This window comes from Mustelus asterias, chromosome 15 (genome assembly GCF_964213995.1).
Source record: "Mustelus asterias chromosome 15, sMusAst1.hap1.1, whole genome shotgun sequence".
NCBI classification, from domain to species: domain Eukaryota; kingdom Metazoa; phylum Chordata; class Chondrichthyes; order Carcharhiniformes; family Triakidae; genus Mustelus; species Mustelus asterias.
In genome coordinates this window covers 60,321,040-60,336,590 of record NC_135815.1, presented here as the reverse complement: position 1 = coordinate 60,336,590, position 15,551 = coordinate 60,321,040, and positions in this window count along the sequence as shown.

Below are 15,551 nucleotides of genomic sequence, written 5' to 3'. Positions count from 1 at the left end.
TGTTAACAATGAAATTACCAACCATTTTCTCAGGGCAATGGAATTTTACCAACAGTAACCTGGACTCTGCAGTATTCTTGTTGCCGTCCGGCAGCGGAGGTCCCCAATGGAGGTCCCTCTATGGAGGGATCCTCCCCTACTACCTTGGGGACCTGGGATGGTGGGCGGTGCATGCAGCAGTTCCGTACAACCATAGATTGCACCGGTTCATGGGATCCCAAGAAACCTGCACTTTTTGCAATCTTGCCGAGTCCATGGACCATGTCTATATTTCATGTCATAGGCTGCATTCCCTTTTTAGTTACCTTAAAAAGCTTTTGTTGGTGTTTTGTTTGCACTTCAGTCCCACGCTCCTGATCTATGGGCACCCAGTGCCGAGGGGAGCGGGGAAGGTGGAGGACCTCCTCGTGAACCTGTTCCTGGGCCAGGCAAAACTTGCCATAAACAGGTCTGGGCAGTTGGCAACCGAGGAGGTCGCCCAACCCAATTGTCTGTCCCTCTCTACAGTGGCTACATTCGTGGCCGGGTGTCCCTGGAGAGGGAGCATGTGTCCAAGGGCACCGTCGAGGTCTTCCATGCTCGTTTGGCACCGCAGGGGCTGGGGTGTATTATCAACCCCTTTGCTCACATTTTAGTTTGATATTTTTAAGTTTCCTTTCTATTTTGTTCTTTGTTTCGGGCGGTTGCCTTCTTTTTGGGGGCTGCCTTTTTAAATTTGCCCCGCATTTAATTTGATTTAGTTTATTCGTTTGGTGAAAAAGATTGACTCTGCAGTATCTCGAACTTGTTAACTCACAGGAGGTGAGAGCAGAACAGGAAGTCATTAAGACCTGAAACCGAGATGGACTCTGAGCTATGAAGGAGGAAAGCAGCTGAGGTCGGCCGTATGCAGAGTAGTTAAAGTGAGACAAGGACAGAAAGTGCTGGAAAACCTCAGTTCTGAAGAAGAGACAAATTGGACTTAAAAGGTTAACTCTATTTTTCTCTCTATCTACAGTTCTGCCAAACCTGCTGAGCTATTACAACACTTTGAATTTGATTTCAGATCCCAGCCACCACTTTTGCTTTCCTTTTAGCTCCGGGTGACTTTCCAATGCTTCCACATCCTTCTTATAGTGAGGTGACCAGAACTGCACACAATATTCCAAATGTGGCCTCACCAAGGTCCTGTACGGTTGCAGCATAACCCCACAACTCTTAAACTCAAACCCTCTGTTAATAAACGCTAACACACTATAGGCCTTCTTCACGGCTCTATCCACTTGAGTAGCAACCTTCAGAGATCTGTGGATATGAACCCCAAGATCTCTCTGTTCCTCCACATTCCTCAGAACCCTACCTTTGACCCTGTAATCCGCAATCAAATTTGTCCTACCAAAATGAATCACCTCGCACTTATCAGGGTTAAACTCCATCTGCCATTTTTTGGCCCAGCTCTGCATCCTATCAATGTCTCTTTGCAGCCTACAACAGCCCTCCACCTCATCCACAACTCCACCAATCTTGGTGTCATCCGCAAATTTACTGATCCACCCTTCAGCCCCCTCCTCCAAGTCATTTATAAAAATCACTAATAGCAGAGGACCCAGCACTGATCCTTGTGGTACACCGCTGGTAACTGTCTCCAGTCTGAAAATTTTCCATCCACCACCACCCTCTGTCTTCTATGAGATAGCCAGTTACTTATCCAATCGGCCAAATTTCCCTCTATCCCACACCTCCTTACTTTCTTCATGAGCCGACCATGGGGGACCTTATCAAATGCCTTACTAAAATGCATGTGTACGACATCAACTGCTCTTCCTTCATCTACACACTGAGTTACCTTCTCAAAAGGTTCAATCAAATTTGTGAGGCAAGACTTACCCTTCACGAATCTGTGTTGACTATCCCGGATTAAGCTGCATCTTTCTAAATGGTCGTAAATCCTATCCCTCAGGACCTTTTCCATTAACTTACCAACCACCGAAGTAAAACTAACTGGCCTATAATTACCAGGGTCATTCCTATTTCCTTTCTTGAACAGAGGAAAAACATCCGCCACTCTCCAGTCCTCTGGCACTATCCCCGTGGACAGTGAGGACCCAAAGATCAAAGCCAAAGGCTCTGCTATCTCATCCCTTGCCTCCCAAAGAATCCTAGGATATATCTCATCTGGCCCAGGGGACTTATCGACCTTCAGGTTTTTCAAAATTGCTAATACATCTTCCCTCAGAACATCTGCCTCCTCCAGCCTATCAGCCTATATCACACTCTCATCCGCAAAAACATGGCCCCTCTCCTTAGTGAACACTGAAGAAAAGTATTCTTTCATCGCCTCTCCTATCGCTTCTGAGTCCATGCACAAGTTCCCACTACTGTCCTTGACCGGCCCTAACCTCACCCTGATAATATTGGAAATTTGCCAACTCAATGTAGCTGCTAACCCCTTGTTTATTTGAGGCTCCAGAGCTACATGGGTTTCAGCTATTCTGAGGTTGTGTGGACCACAGAGGAGAAGCAGCCTCGACACCCACCTCAGCAGCCACAGGTAAAGGGGAAGCAACTGGAGGAGGAGCAGCCACTGTAATTAACAATGCACCCGAATGGCAGCTGGAGGGCACATAGGAGCTGGCTGAACGACGGGAGATACAAGAAGGTGCTGCCCTCGCCACCTTAGCTTCCTAGACCTATCCTAGCAGCAGTGCCTCTGAAGGCAGCGACTCACACAGGAGGTGGTCACAGACCTCTGCACCCATTTAGAGGATGGGGTGAGGGGTAAGGAATAGGTGGACACTCATTGCCTATAGTGGTCAATGTGACTGTGGCAATGCATTTCTTTGCATCGGGATCATTCCAGTCAGTAGCTGTTTGTGTCTTTATGATCTCGCAATCTGTTGCATATAACACACAGGCCATGTTGGAGGCTTGTATGTAAATGTATTGGACTTCACCGGAACAGATGCTGCCTGTCAGGCTAAGAAGGCTGTTAGCCTCACTTGCATGGCAGGATTCCCTTCAGTGCAACGTGTGATAGACTACACAACTGTGACCAACAAGGCTGCTTCATACCTAACAAGTATATTGGGACATAGAAAGGATTTAATTCCTTCAATGTGGAGCTGGTATGTGACTAGCACAACAGAATTCTGCACTTGTGTGTAAGGTTTCCACACAGCTGTCATGACACATTCTGCCTGAGGTGAGTTGTAGTGCCTCAACTCTTCTGATTGCTGAACAGCCTCAGTGAATGATTCCTGGGTGATAAGGGATATCTGCTGAAGATGCTGGTGCAGAACCCTAGCTAGTACACATGGTATTTGTCTGCTGAAAATGTGGTTCCAGAGCATTGACTTCTTGGGGGTATTTACTCCAGTATGACCACTGAGTGTCTCATGTATAGTGGTGGTGTGCTCAAATCTGTACAACTTGACACTACAGAGAAGAGTGGACCTGGTGCCATATAACCAACTCCATCCCTCCCCCGGCAACAGTCTGAGATTTAGCCAGTCTGTAGCAAACTTGGTGTCACAATTGATGCCTAAATGAGTTTCCAACTTCATATCTGTGCCATCACCAAGAACACCTAATTCCATCTCTGTAACATTGCCTGCCTTCATTCCCTGTCTCAGTTCATCTGGTGCTGAAGCCCTCATTGATTCCTTTGTTACCTCTGGACTTACTTTTCTAACACACGTCTCTCCCTTATTCAGTCCTCCATAAACTTCAGATAATCCAAAACTCCCCTGTCTATATTTTAACTCACAGTAAGTCCCCTTCATCTATCATCCACGTGCCCACTGATTAAGCAATGTCTTGATTTTAAAATATTCATCCTTGTTTTCAAATCTCTCCATGGCATTGCTCCTCCCTATCTCTGTAGTCATCTCCAGCCTATAATTCTCCCAGATAGCATATGAAAGTAATCCTTCCATTAGCGTGCAAGAAACAATACTTTTCACTGTATACTAATACATATGACAATAAGAAATCAAATGAAAGATATCTGCACTCCTCCAATTCAGGCCTCAGGTGCATCTCAATCTTGATTGTTTTCCCATTAGTGGCCTTGTCTTCAGCTGCCTAGGCCCAAGCTCTGGAATGCTCTCCCTAAACCTCTCCCTATCTTGCTTTCCCCATTTAAGGCCCTGCTTAAAATCTACCTTTGTCCAAACTTTTGGTCACCTAGCCAAGTATCTCCATATGTGCCTTGGCATTATACCTTGTATTATGATGCTCCTGTGGAGTACCTTGGGACATTTCATACTATTGAAGGCACTATATAAATGTAAATTGTTGTTATTGTGAGCTAAGATTTTATAAAAGGGCTTGGTGGGGTCGGCCAAAGAAGATTTTTCAGATTGAGGGAGACTAAAATGAGGAATTTTAAATATAAGGTAATCACTGATAAATCAAATAGTGGATTCAGGAGCAATGTCTTTAACTTAAGATTGCTTAGAATATGAAACTCATCACCAGAGATAAACACATGAAGGTGAAAGGGGTAGAACGATATTCTAATTGGTTTGGGTGATAGGGGCAGGAGGCAAGAATAGACATTAACACAGAGCAATTAGGTTGAATGACTACTTTTTGTGCTGTATAGTAATGTCAATGTAATTTAATGTAATACATCAGTGTGAGTTCCTTCTTCTTTGGCTGTTCTGGATTTGCAGGGTTGGGTCAGTTATCTGAATTAAAACAGATTAGAAAACTTAAAATAATATTGTAGGAAAATCAAAAGGATTGTGGGCTTTTTTTGCAGGTAAGATCAGAAAGTTTCAAAAAATAATGAGACATGAAGAGAATATTTTGTGTAGGAGACAGAAACTGATCGTGTGTTTGAGTCAGGAGGGTGACCTTGATAACTCACTCATCCTCACTTGTCACGGGATTCTCCTTCATGTTCAAGGCTTTCAGGTTGCCCTCTGAATATTCCCCAGTGAAACAAGAGGAAATGGAACTGAATACAAATGAAATCAGAATGGAGATTTAGTGGATGAATGCAGCGCAGTGGGTATGTGTTAGTCTGAAAATTTGAGCAAAAAATGCAGAATATTCAATGAGAGGGGAATTGGGAAAGAACTTAAAAGGACAAAACAAGGAATGAAATTTAAAAAAAAGGAAAAGTGATGGAAATAGAAATAGATTTAAAATGTAACACAAAGAAAATAATATTTTATAGACCCAATCTTTACTCTGCCGCCCAAACTGCCTTCCCCCCGACCACCCCAATATTAAAATATGATCCACAGAACTGATCAGTTGGCCCTCCGAGGCTGAAAGACTTTGGTCCCACAGAACTGCTCTCTGCTGAATCAAATGGTTGTGATCAAACATTAATGATTAGCACCAGTTACAAAAAGTGTCAAACAGGCCAACAGCTTCAAAAAAGCTGGCAAGTCAGTGATGCTCATTACATGTGAAAGATAGTCGTTATTGGGTTTTGTAACTTAAGTTCTAGTTACAAGAATGGTTCCAGGAGTTCCAGGAGACTGGCCCCGGTGAAATGTGCTTTTTCACATTAACAATAATCATGGTTCATTTTATGTAAGTAACATTTACACCATACAGGTGTCAGGCAATGACTATCTCCAATAAGAGAGATTCTAACCATCTTCTCTAGACAATCAAGAGCACTTTGTTTCATCCCCCACTATCAACATCCTGGCAATTACCATTGACCAAAAACTGAACTGGATCAGTCATATAAATACTGTGGCTACAAGAGCAGCTCAGAGGTCAGGAATTCATCAGCGAGTAACTCACCTCCTGACTTCCCAAAGGCTGCCTACCATCTCCATGGCATAATTGGGAGTGTGATGGAATACTCTTCACTGTCTGGATGAGCGCAGTTCCAACAGTAGTGATTTAGGAAGCCTGACTGGAAAGGAACATAGTTTATTAAGAATGCAAAACCACTCCCGTGGTGTAGACACACTAGTCCCTGCCTGAAACACCACCTCTTGCAAGTACCCCTCCAAGCCACACACCATCCTGTCTTGAGATTATATTGCTATTCCTTCACTGTTATGGGATCAAAACCCTGGAACTTCCTTTTGTGCACCTCATGAACTGTAGCAGTTCAAGAAGGTGGCTCACCACCACCTTCAAGGGTAATTGGGGATGGGCAATAAATGCTGGCGTAGCCCACAGCACCCAGATCCCTTGAAGGAATAAAAAAAATCTACATTACAATTAATGGATCTTTATCTAAACCATGGAAAAAAAGTTACGTTTGGATTTTCAATTAACCATTGTTCATATAAAAGTTATGCCAACCGTCATGCCCCCACATTTGACCCCTGTCCAGAGTTAGTCTATTACCTCTGAATCTAGTTCACAGAGACACGTCATCTAGCCCCACCCTTTCACTAGTGCAAATTTCCTCCTTAGCACTAGGGCAAAAGAGCTTGGTGAGATAGAGGTCCTTATAGTAAAATTTGGTACAAACTACTTACAACTTTCTATCCAATAAAATTAATGGATAGAAACACCAAGCGTCTCATGCTGGTTCTGTGCATGAAGCTCCCTATTTTTAAAAATTCTTTCATGGGGTGTGGGCATTACTGGCAAGGCCAGCATTTGTTGCCCATCCCTAATTGCTCTTGAGCTGCCATTTCAGAGGAGAGTTAAGAGTCAACCGGGTCTGGAGTCACATGACGGTAGATTTCCTTCCCTAAAGGACATTAGTGAACCAGATGGGTTTTTTATGACAATGGTTTCATCATTAGGTTCTTAGTTCCAGATTTTTACTGAATTCTAATTCCACCATCTGCCATGATTACAGGGTCAAAGGTAGGGTTCTGAAGACTGTGGAGGAACAGAGAGATCTTGGGGTCCATATCCACAGATCTCTAAAGGTTGCCACTCAAGTGGATAGAGCTGTGAAGAAGGCCTATAGTGTGTTAGCTTTTATGAACAGGGGGTTGGAGTTTAAGAGCCGTGAGGTTATGCTGCAACTGTACAGGACCTTGGTGAGACCACATTTGGAATATTGTGTGCAGTTCTGGTCACCTCACTATAAGAAGGATGTGGAAGCGCTGGAAAGAGTGCAGAGGAGATTTACCAGGATGCTGCCTGGTTTGGAGGGTAGGTCTTATGAGGAAAGGTTGAGGGAGCTAGGGCTGTTCTCTCTGGAGCGGAGGAGGCTGAGGGGAGACTTAATAGAGGTTTATAAAATGATGAAGGGGATAGATAGAGTGAACGTTCAAAGACTATTTCCTCGGGTGGATGGAGCTATTACAAGGGGGCATAACTATAGGGTTTGTGGTGGGAGATACAGGAAGAATATCAGAGGTAGGTTCTTTACGCAGAGAGTGGTTGGGGTGTGGAATGGACTGCCTGCAGTGACAGTGGAGTCAGACACTTTAGGAACATTTAAGCGGTTATTGGATAGGCACATGGAGCACACCAGGATGATAGGGAGTGGGATAGCTTGATCTTGGTTTCAGATAAAGCTCGGCACAACATCGTGGGCCGAAGGGCCTGTTCTGTGCTGTACTGTTCTATGTTCTATGTTCTATGATGGGAGTCGAAACTGGGTCCCCAGAGCATTACCCCGAATCTCTCGGTTACTAGTCCAGTGACAATACAACCATCTCCCAGTTCAGAAGAGAATTTGTATTCCATTTTCTTCCTGCAATTCTGCCTGTCCTTCTTTCTCTATCTTGTTATTTTGAGTTGGCATTTTGCTCTTCTTCTAATAATAGCAGCAACAACTTGCATTTCCCTTTAAAGTAGTAAAATGTCCCAATGTGTTTCACAGCAGTGTTATCAAACAAAGGTTTCATGCTGTTATGCATTTGTCTTTATTCTTATTGGCTCACTGGAGCTCTGCTGTATTGAAGTATGCACTAGAAATGATGTAATAGACCTAGTGTGGGAAACAGAGAGAGAAGCAGCATGTATCACATCTCGAACACACAATGGACACCAAATCAGATAAGGAGATATTATGGTGGAAGCGTGGTCAGGGAGATATTTCTCAGAGCATCTTAAAGGAGGAAAGAAAGGTAGAGAGATGGGGGAGAGCAGACCTTTGACAGCATTGGCAAGCTGATGGAGGCTACGAAGATAGTGAAGGGTAAGGCCTTGGAGGGATGTGAAAACATAGATGAAAATTTTAAAATCAAAACGTTGCTTAACTTGAAGCCAAAATATGTCAGCCAACATAGAGTTGAGGGATGAACAGGACCTGTTGTGAGCAACAACATGGCTAGAGAAACTTTGGATTAGCTCAGAGTTATGGAGTGTTGAAGATGGAGGCCTGTCACGAGATTTGGATAGGCTTGAATTGTTCTTGTTGGAGCAGAGAAAACTAAGAGGCAACTTGATCGAGGTTTACAAGACTTTGAGGGGCATAGCCAATGTGAATAAGGAGTAGCTGTTCCTCTTAATTGAAGGGTCAGTCACAAGGAGACATCGGTTCAAGGTTTAGGGAGTTATGAGGAAAATCCTTTTTACCCAGAGAGTGGTGATGGTCTGGAATGCGCTGCCTGGGAGGGTAGTAGAGGCGAATTGCTCACATCGTTTAAAAAGTACCTTGGTGAGCACTTGGCACATCATTACATTCAAGGCTATGGGCCAAGTGCTGATAAATGGGGCCAAGTGGGTACAGAATCAATGGGCCGAAGGGCTTCTGCACTGTATTATTCTATGATTCTAAAGTGACGGCACTATGGAAATAGGTATTAGCTAATGAGCACAAAAATGAACTTTTTATAAATGGTCTGCCTTGAAAGGTGGATATAAACAGTGCCATACCTAGGATAGGATATAAGGACAGAAGAAATAGGAACTGGAGTTGACCATTTGAGCCTGTTCCATCATTCAACAAAATCATGCTGGTCTTCCACCTTAACTCTACCTTCCTGCGCTCTCCATATATTTACTTTCACAGCCTAAAATCTATAAACCTGTCTTCAATACACTTAACCACTCAGCATTCACAAGGGTAGGGAATTCCAAAGATTCAAAACTCTTTAAGTGAAGAAATTTCTCCTCGTTTCTATTCTAAATGGCTGACCACCTTATTCTGAGACTGTGTCCTCATGTTTTAGATTCCCCAGCCAGCAGAAACAATTTCTCAACATTGATTCTGTAAGTACCTTCGGAATTCCTTATGTTTCAATGAGATTGCTTTTCATTCTTCTAAACTCCTGGGAATATAAACCTAGTCTACTCAGTCTCTTCTCGTAGGAAAACCTCCTCATCCCAGGTACCTTTGTTGCAATCCACCTGAGGCAACTGTGTTCTTTGGGAAAGGAGGCCAAACATTAGGCATGGCCTCAACAATATTCTGCACAATTGTAATAAGATTTATTTACTCACATTCAATCACTTTGTAACCAAAAACTAACATATCACCTAACTTTTATCATCAGCAAACTTGAATATGTCACTCGCAGCCCTCTCATCTAATTCAATCAATGCTAAAGGCAAGTGTCCCATATGCCTTTTTCACCACCCCATTAACATGCCTTTTGCCTTCAGAGATCTATGGACAATCACGTCAAGGTCCCTTTGTTCCACAAAACTTCCTAATGTCATGCCATTCATTGAATATTCCCTTGTCAAATCATTCCTTCCAAAGTGCAACACCTCACATTTCTCAGGGTTAAGTTCCATCTGCCACTCATCTGTCCATTTGACCATCCCGTTTATATCTTCTTGTAGCCCAAGACATTCATTCTCACTGTTACTCACAGAGTTCATTGTTACAGTAAAAGGCAATATTGTATGGTCTAACTATTCAACATGTAGCCATCCAGGTGCTTTTTATTGGTTTACATCTCATCCAGAAGATAATAGCGCTCCAAAAGTGGAGCACTTCCCCATTGAAACAATCCAGTTGCAGACCAGGTTACATTCCCAAGGCCAGAATTTTATGCTATGCATCTTCCAGCCACTGCAGCACTGTATATGGAGGGGCTGTGGAGCTGGCGGCCAATCTGATTGGCCAACAGCTCTCTGAGGCAAGCCCTCCATCCAAGAGCGATAGATGGAAGTTCCACCTGAGTCAACACATAGTTGAGCCTGAAATGACAGTGAGCATGTCAGATTCCGTAGGGATGCGTTCCCCACCAACTCTCTGAATGGTGGGGGCTGAGAACTCATCATCCTAAAAATGGGTCTTGAACCTATAAGCATCTGATTCAAAGAGAAATGACCACCAAGCCAAGGCTAACCTCCTTCTGCCCCTGTTCAAGCCGGTGTATAACGCCCACCTCCCCCCGACTACATCGGTTCATGAAGTCACCCTGTACCCCCCTTCCCAGTCCATGTTGGAATCCTAACACTGCCACTCAATCAAAACTAATGTTATCACATCCTTTTCAACAACACTTCTAACTTCTTGCTCCTAAATTGCTGCACTCACTTTATGTCATCGACTCTGCTCTCCTCCATTAGCTTGCATTTTCTTTTTTTCTCAGTTGTAATCCATTTATTATCCCTTCATTGCCAACAATTCCCTTTAATTTCCTCATTCTCCTTATCAACTTTTTTCTCTTTCTCTCTTTTATATTTCTTTACCAGTTCTTCCTTCCTTCCCTCACCAACCATACTTTCCATAGAACCATAGAATCCCTACAGTGCAGAAAGTGGCCATCCAGCCCATCAAGTCTGCACCAACCTTCTGAAAGAGCATCCCACCCAGGCTTTCCCCTCCGCCCTATTCCCATAACCCCATGTATTTAGCATGGCCAATACACCAAACCTGCATACCTTTGGACTATGGGAGGAAACCGCAGCACCCGCTGGAAACCCATGCAGATACGGGGAGAATGTGCAAACTCCACACAGAAATTCAACTGAGGCTGTGTATCTGACGTTGTGAGGCAGCAATGCTAACCACTGTGCCACCCAACTATTTCCATTTCTTCTTGTCAATTATTCCTCCTTTTCTAGTGGCACCCATTTCCCCCCTTCCTTTATCTGCTGTTTACTCCTGCCTGTTCTGAATCCAGTGGTTATGCATCAAATAGCCGGTGTATACTGGAACTCCTCTTGCACAGAGGTGAGAATCTCAGATTTTATTACTGGGTACAATGACATGAGAACAACGTCTATCTTATGTAGGGATGTGAGGAAGGGACCAATGTCGCAGGAGGGTAGCGGTTGGGCACCGGTTGCATTGATTTATGTTAGCAAACACTGACTGCATGACAATGGTTGGAAAGTGTGTTTAATATTCCAATGCTGTAGTATGGCATGTGTTCATCATTGCCCATCTCCAGTTTTCTACAATAAAACAAGAAACAGTCATTTAAAAGAAACTCTCCTTTCCCAGGGGAACCATACAAACAACAAATGTGGCAAGGATTTTCTTCCAATCAAATTTTCCACTGCAGGCTGGACACATCTACTCTTCATTTATGTTAGGAACGGATTCCAGCTGTTCAGCACCAGGTTCCCACAAGCAGTCAACTTGAATATTTAAACATATGGATCATACGATTCATTGGAAAATGACCTTAGACGCCCTTAACAAAAGATCGAAAGCCTTGCTCCCATCTTATTTATTCAACACCATAGATTTATGGCTGCATTTTTTAGGACAAAGAGAAATTATAGAACCAATAACTTTTAGGCATATAATCAGAAATAAATATTTATACCATTGGTATTTAAAGGTAAGACATTTCCTATGGACTATCATAGAACAGAATCATAGAATCCTTACAGTGCAGAAGGAGGCCATTCAGCCCATTGAGTCGACACTTAGACAGAGCATCTTTCCCAGGCCCACACTCCACCCTATCCCTGTAACCCCACACATTTACCCTGCTAAACCCCCTAATGTTACACATCTTGGGGCAATTTACCATGGCCAATCCACCTAACCTGCACATCTTTGGCTTGTGAGAGGAAACCCACACAGAGACAGGGAGAACGTGCAAACTCCACACAGACAATCACCCATGGCTGCAATCAAACCCAGGTCCCTGGAACTGTGAGGTAGCAGTGCTAACCATTGTGCCACCGTGCCACGATCTATTTTCCTTGTATTTACTTGTTGCCATGTATTCTGTGTGTTTCCCGTTCACACTCCCATGATCCCAAAATTTCTCTCCCAGTAGTTCTGTATCATCAGTTCCAGTAAAACATTCAGCAAAATTGCTATAATTTTTACAATTTGTCCTCTCTGTTCTGTAGGATTTGTTCCAACATCAAAGAGAATCTAGATTTCTGAATACTGTAATATCTCCAGCAGGAAATCTGTCGTGCAGCTTCTATCTGTTGCCATCCCTCAGGGCTCTGTCCTTGGCCCACATCCTTTGGTACTATACACAAATGATCTCCCTAATGTTTGATCCAGAGCTAGAGCCTTTAAACTTGCAGATTATATTGTTTTACTTTTCAGTGCCTGTCTGTGTTTGTATGCGTTGTCCTCTCAACTGAAATACTGTATTTCTCAGAGAGAGCTTTGTTCTATTTGCCTTCTCTCTCTTCAGGTATCGTAGCAACCATGGACTTCGTGTGTTGGTCCATGGTTATATTTGGCAAGATTCTGCAGTGCTTTGCATTGCCTGCTGCAGGTTTTGGTGGGTGAAAACAAATCTCCTGCTCTTACCACCTATCATGGGTGAATCAGAAGGAATTACAGGTTGATAATTATCCCGTTTGGGACACATTGTGAACACACCTTCTTTGACCATTAAGTCCTGAAGTGGAACTTGAACCAAGAGCTTCTGGCACTGTCACCTCACAGCACCAGGGACCTAGGTTCAATTCCGGCCTTGGGTGACTATGTGGAGTTTGCATGTTCTTTCCGTGTCTGCGTGGGTTTCCTCTAGGTTCTTTGGTTTCCTCCCACAGTCCTGCCTTCACATTGATCAGCGCTATTTTTACAGTGCGGCTCGATCACAAATTGAAATTGAGGACCTCCCCTCCCACCCCCCACGGATATTGGGGATCCCTCCCCCCTACTCTCCCCTCATTGAAGGGATGTTTACCTACCCCCAACAAAGATCACTGGCAGCGGGGCATTAGGGCCCTCTTAAAGTGGGTCCACTTTCAGGACCTTCTTCATGACTTCTCCCCGCTCCCCCCCACCCCCCTCCCCCCAACTTCAGTGGGGAAAAAGCATTGAGTGGGGGAAAGCAGTGAGAACCAAGTGGGGGAAAAGCAGTGAGCACCGAGTGGGGGAAAAATACTGAAACACAGGAAGCCTAAGGTGAACACCAGGTGGATCTGGGGGGGCAGGCAGCAGCGATAGGCCCTGAGGTGAGGGAGATGCAGCCACGGTTTATACCAGGGATGGGTGAGGTAGCTGACACTAGCCCAGCAGCAGGTAAACCACATGTGAGGCAATGGACAGAGGTGAGGCCTCATAATGGACAGAGGACCTCAGAAGCAAGCGAGGTGAGAGTGGAAGCATTTGAGGGCATGGACGAGGGAGAGTGTGTGAGTATTGTGATGATCAAAATCAGAGCTTCGTAAAAGGGATAAGCTTGGATTTCAGCAAAGCAATTATTCATAGGTATGTTTTCGAAGTGAAGATGCAGTGATTAATAGGTGTATTTTTGTGGCTTCCATCTTTGCGTTTTGGGATGTGGAGGTGGGTGGGATGGGGAGGGGTAAGGTTTTGGGAGAGGGGTGCAGAAATGAAGGTGAGCATAGGGCCCCACAAACTGGAAATTGGCCTCTGCATCATCAATTCCCCCATGTAACCATCAATTCATTAACTGACTGACCAGTGAAGTTCACTCAGGAAGGACTTCCACTACCTCAATATTCAACTGGTTTGACACCACAACAAGAGGAAGTCTTGTGGCTCAGTAGGTACAGCTTCTGCCCCTGAGCCAGAAGTTCCAGATCCAAGTCCCATGTTCCATCAAGTGATGGAGTTGTATAGAACTTTGGTGAGGCCACAGCTGGAGTACTGTGGGCAGTTCTGGTTGCCACATTATAGGAAGGATGTGATCGCACTGGAGGGGATGCAGAGGAGATTCACCAGGATGCTGCCTGAGATGGAACATTTAAGTTATAAAGAGAGGTTGGATAGACTTAGGTTGTTTTCCCTGGAGCAGAGAAGACTGAGGAACGACCTGATTGAGTTGTTCAAGATTATGAGGGGCATGGACAGGGTGGATAGGGAGCAGTCGTTCCCCTTAGTTGAAGGGTCAGTACGAGGGGACACAAGTTAAAAGTGAGGAGTGAGAGGTTTAGGGAGGATTTAAGGAACACCTTTTTACCCAGAGGGAGGTAACAGTCTGGAATGCACTGCCTGGGAGGGTGGTGGAGGCGGGATGCCTCACATCCTTTAAAACGTACCTGGATAAGTACTTGGCATGCCATAGCATTCAAGGCTATGGGCCAAGTGCTGGCAAGTGGGATTATGTGGGCAGGTCAGGGCCTTTCATGCATTGGTGCAGAGTCGATGGGCCGAATGGTCTCTTCTGCACTGTAGTATTCTGTGATTCTGATTCTGTGAAGTCCCACTGCAGGATTTATTGGCCAAGGAAGAAACCTTTGTGAACATAGTTCAGGTGGTTGATAATCAACATGGTAAGTCTTTGAACTTCTCCACTATTCCCCAAAGGATAAAGAGTGTGCATGAGGATACAAAACAAACCAAACCACAGCAAGTTATTTTCTACATCTATGTCTGCAATCTGCCTTGTCTCCTCCATCCTCCTACCAGACCGTGACCTCAACCACCTAGGACAAGGGCAGCAGACACATGGGAACACCATCACCTGCAAGCTCCCCTCCAAACCAAACATCATCCTGACTTGAAATTACATTGCCATTCCTTCACTGTTGCTGGGTCAAAATTCTGGAATACCATCCTTAACAGCACTGTGGGACTACCAACACTACATGGACTGCAGTGGTTCAAGGATCATTTCACCTCCATCTTCTCAAGGCAATTAGAGATGGGCAATCAATGCTGGCCTAGCCATGAATCCTCTGACAGGCCTCAGGGGAGATGTTGGTGCAGTGGTAACATCACTGGACTAATAATCTAAAGTCCTCGGCTCATGCCCAGGAGACCTGGGGTTCAAATACCACCATGACAGCTGGAATTTAAATTCAATTAATAAAATCTGAAATGTAAAGTTAGTCTCTGTAAAAGTGACGATGTAACTATCATCGATTATTGGAGAAATCCATCTGGTTCCCTTAGGAAAGGAAATCTGCCATCATTACCTGGTCTGGACTACATGTGAGCCCAGACCCACAGCAATGTGGTTGAGTCTTAAATGTCCTCTGAAATGACCTCAGTTCAAGGGAAATTAGAGACAGACAACAAAAGCTGGCCCAGCCAGCGACACACACATCCCAGGAAAGAACAAAGATTCCAGGCTTCAGATCCTCACTCCAAATCCCAGAGTGTGTGGATGGATCCTAATGAACAGGTGAAACCACTTGATGACATAGCTACTCACCCCCCCTGTGATTGTCCCAGACAGAGGCACAGAATCAATACAACCAGGGCCACCTGCTCACTAGTTCAGTAATTGAGCAAGCGTTTGGCCTACTGAAGATGCAATTCTGTTGCTGGGACAAGTTCATAGAAATCATAGAAACCCTAGAGTACAGAAAGAGGCCATTCGGCCCTT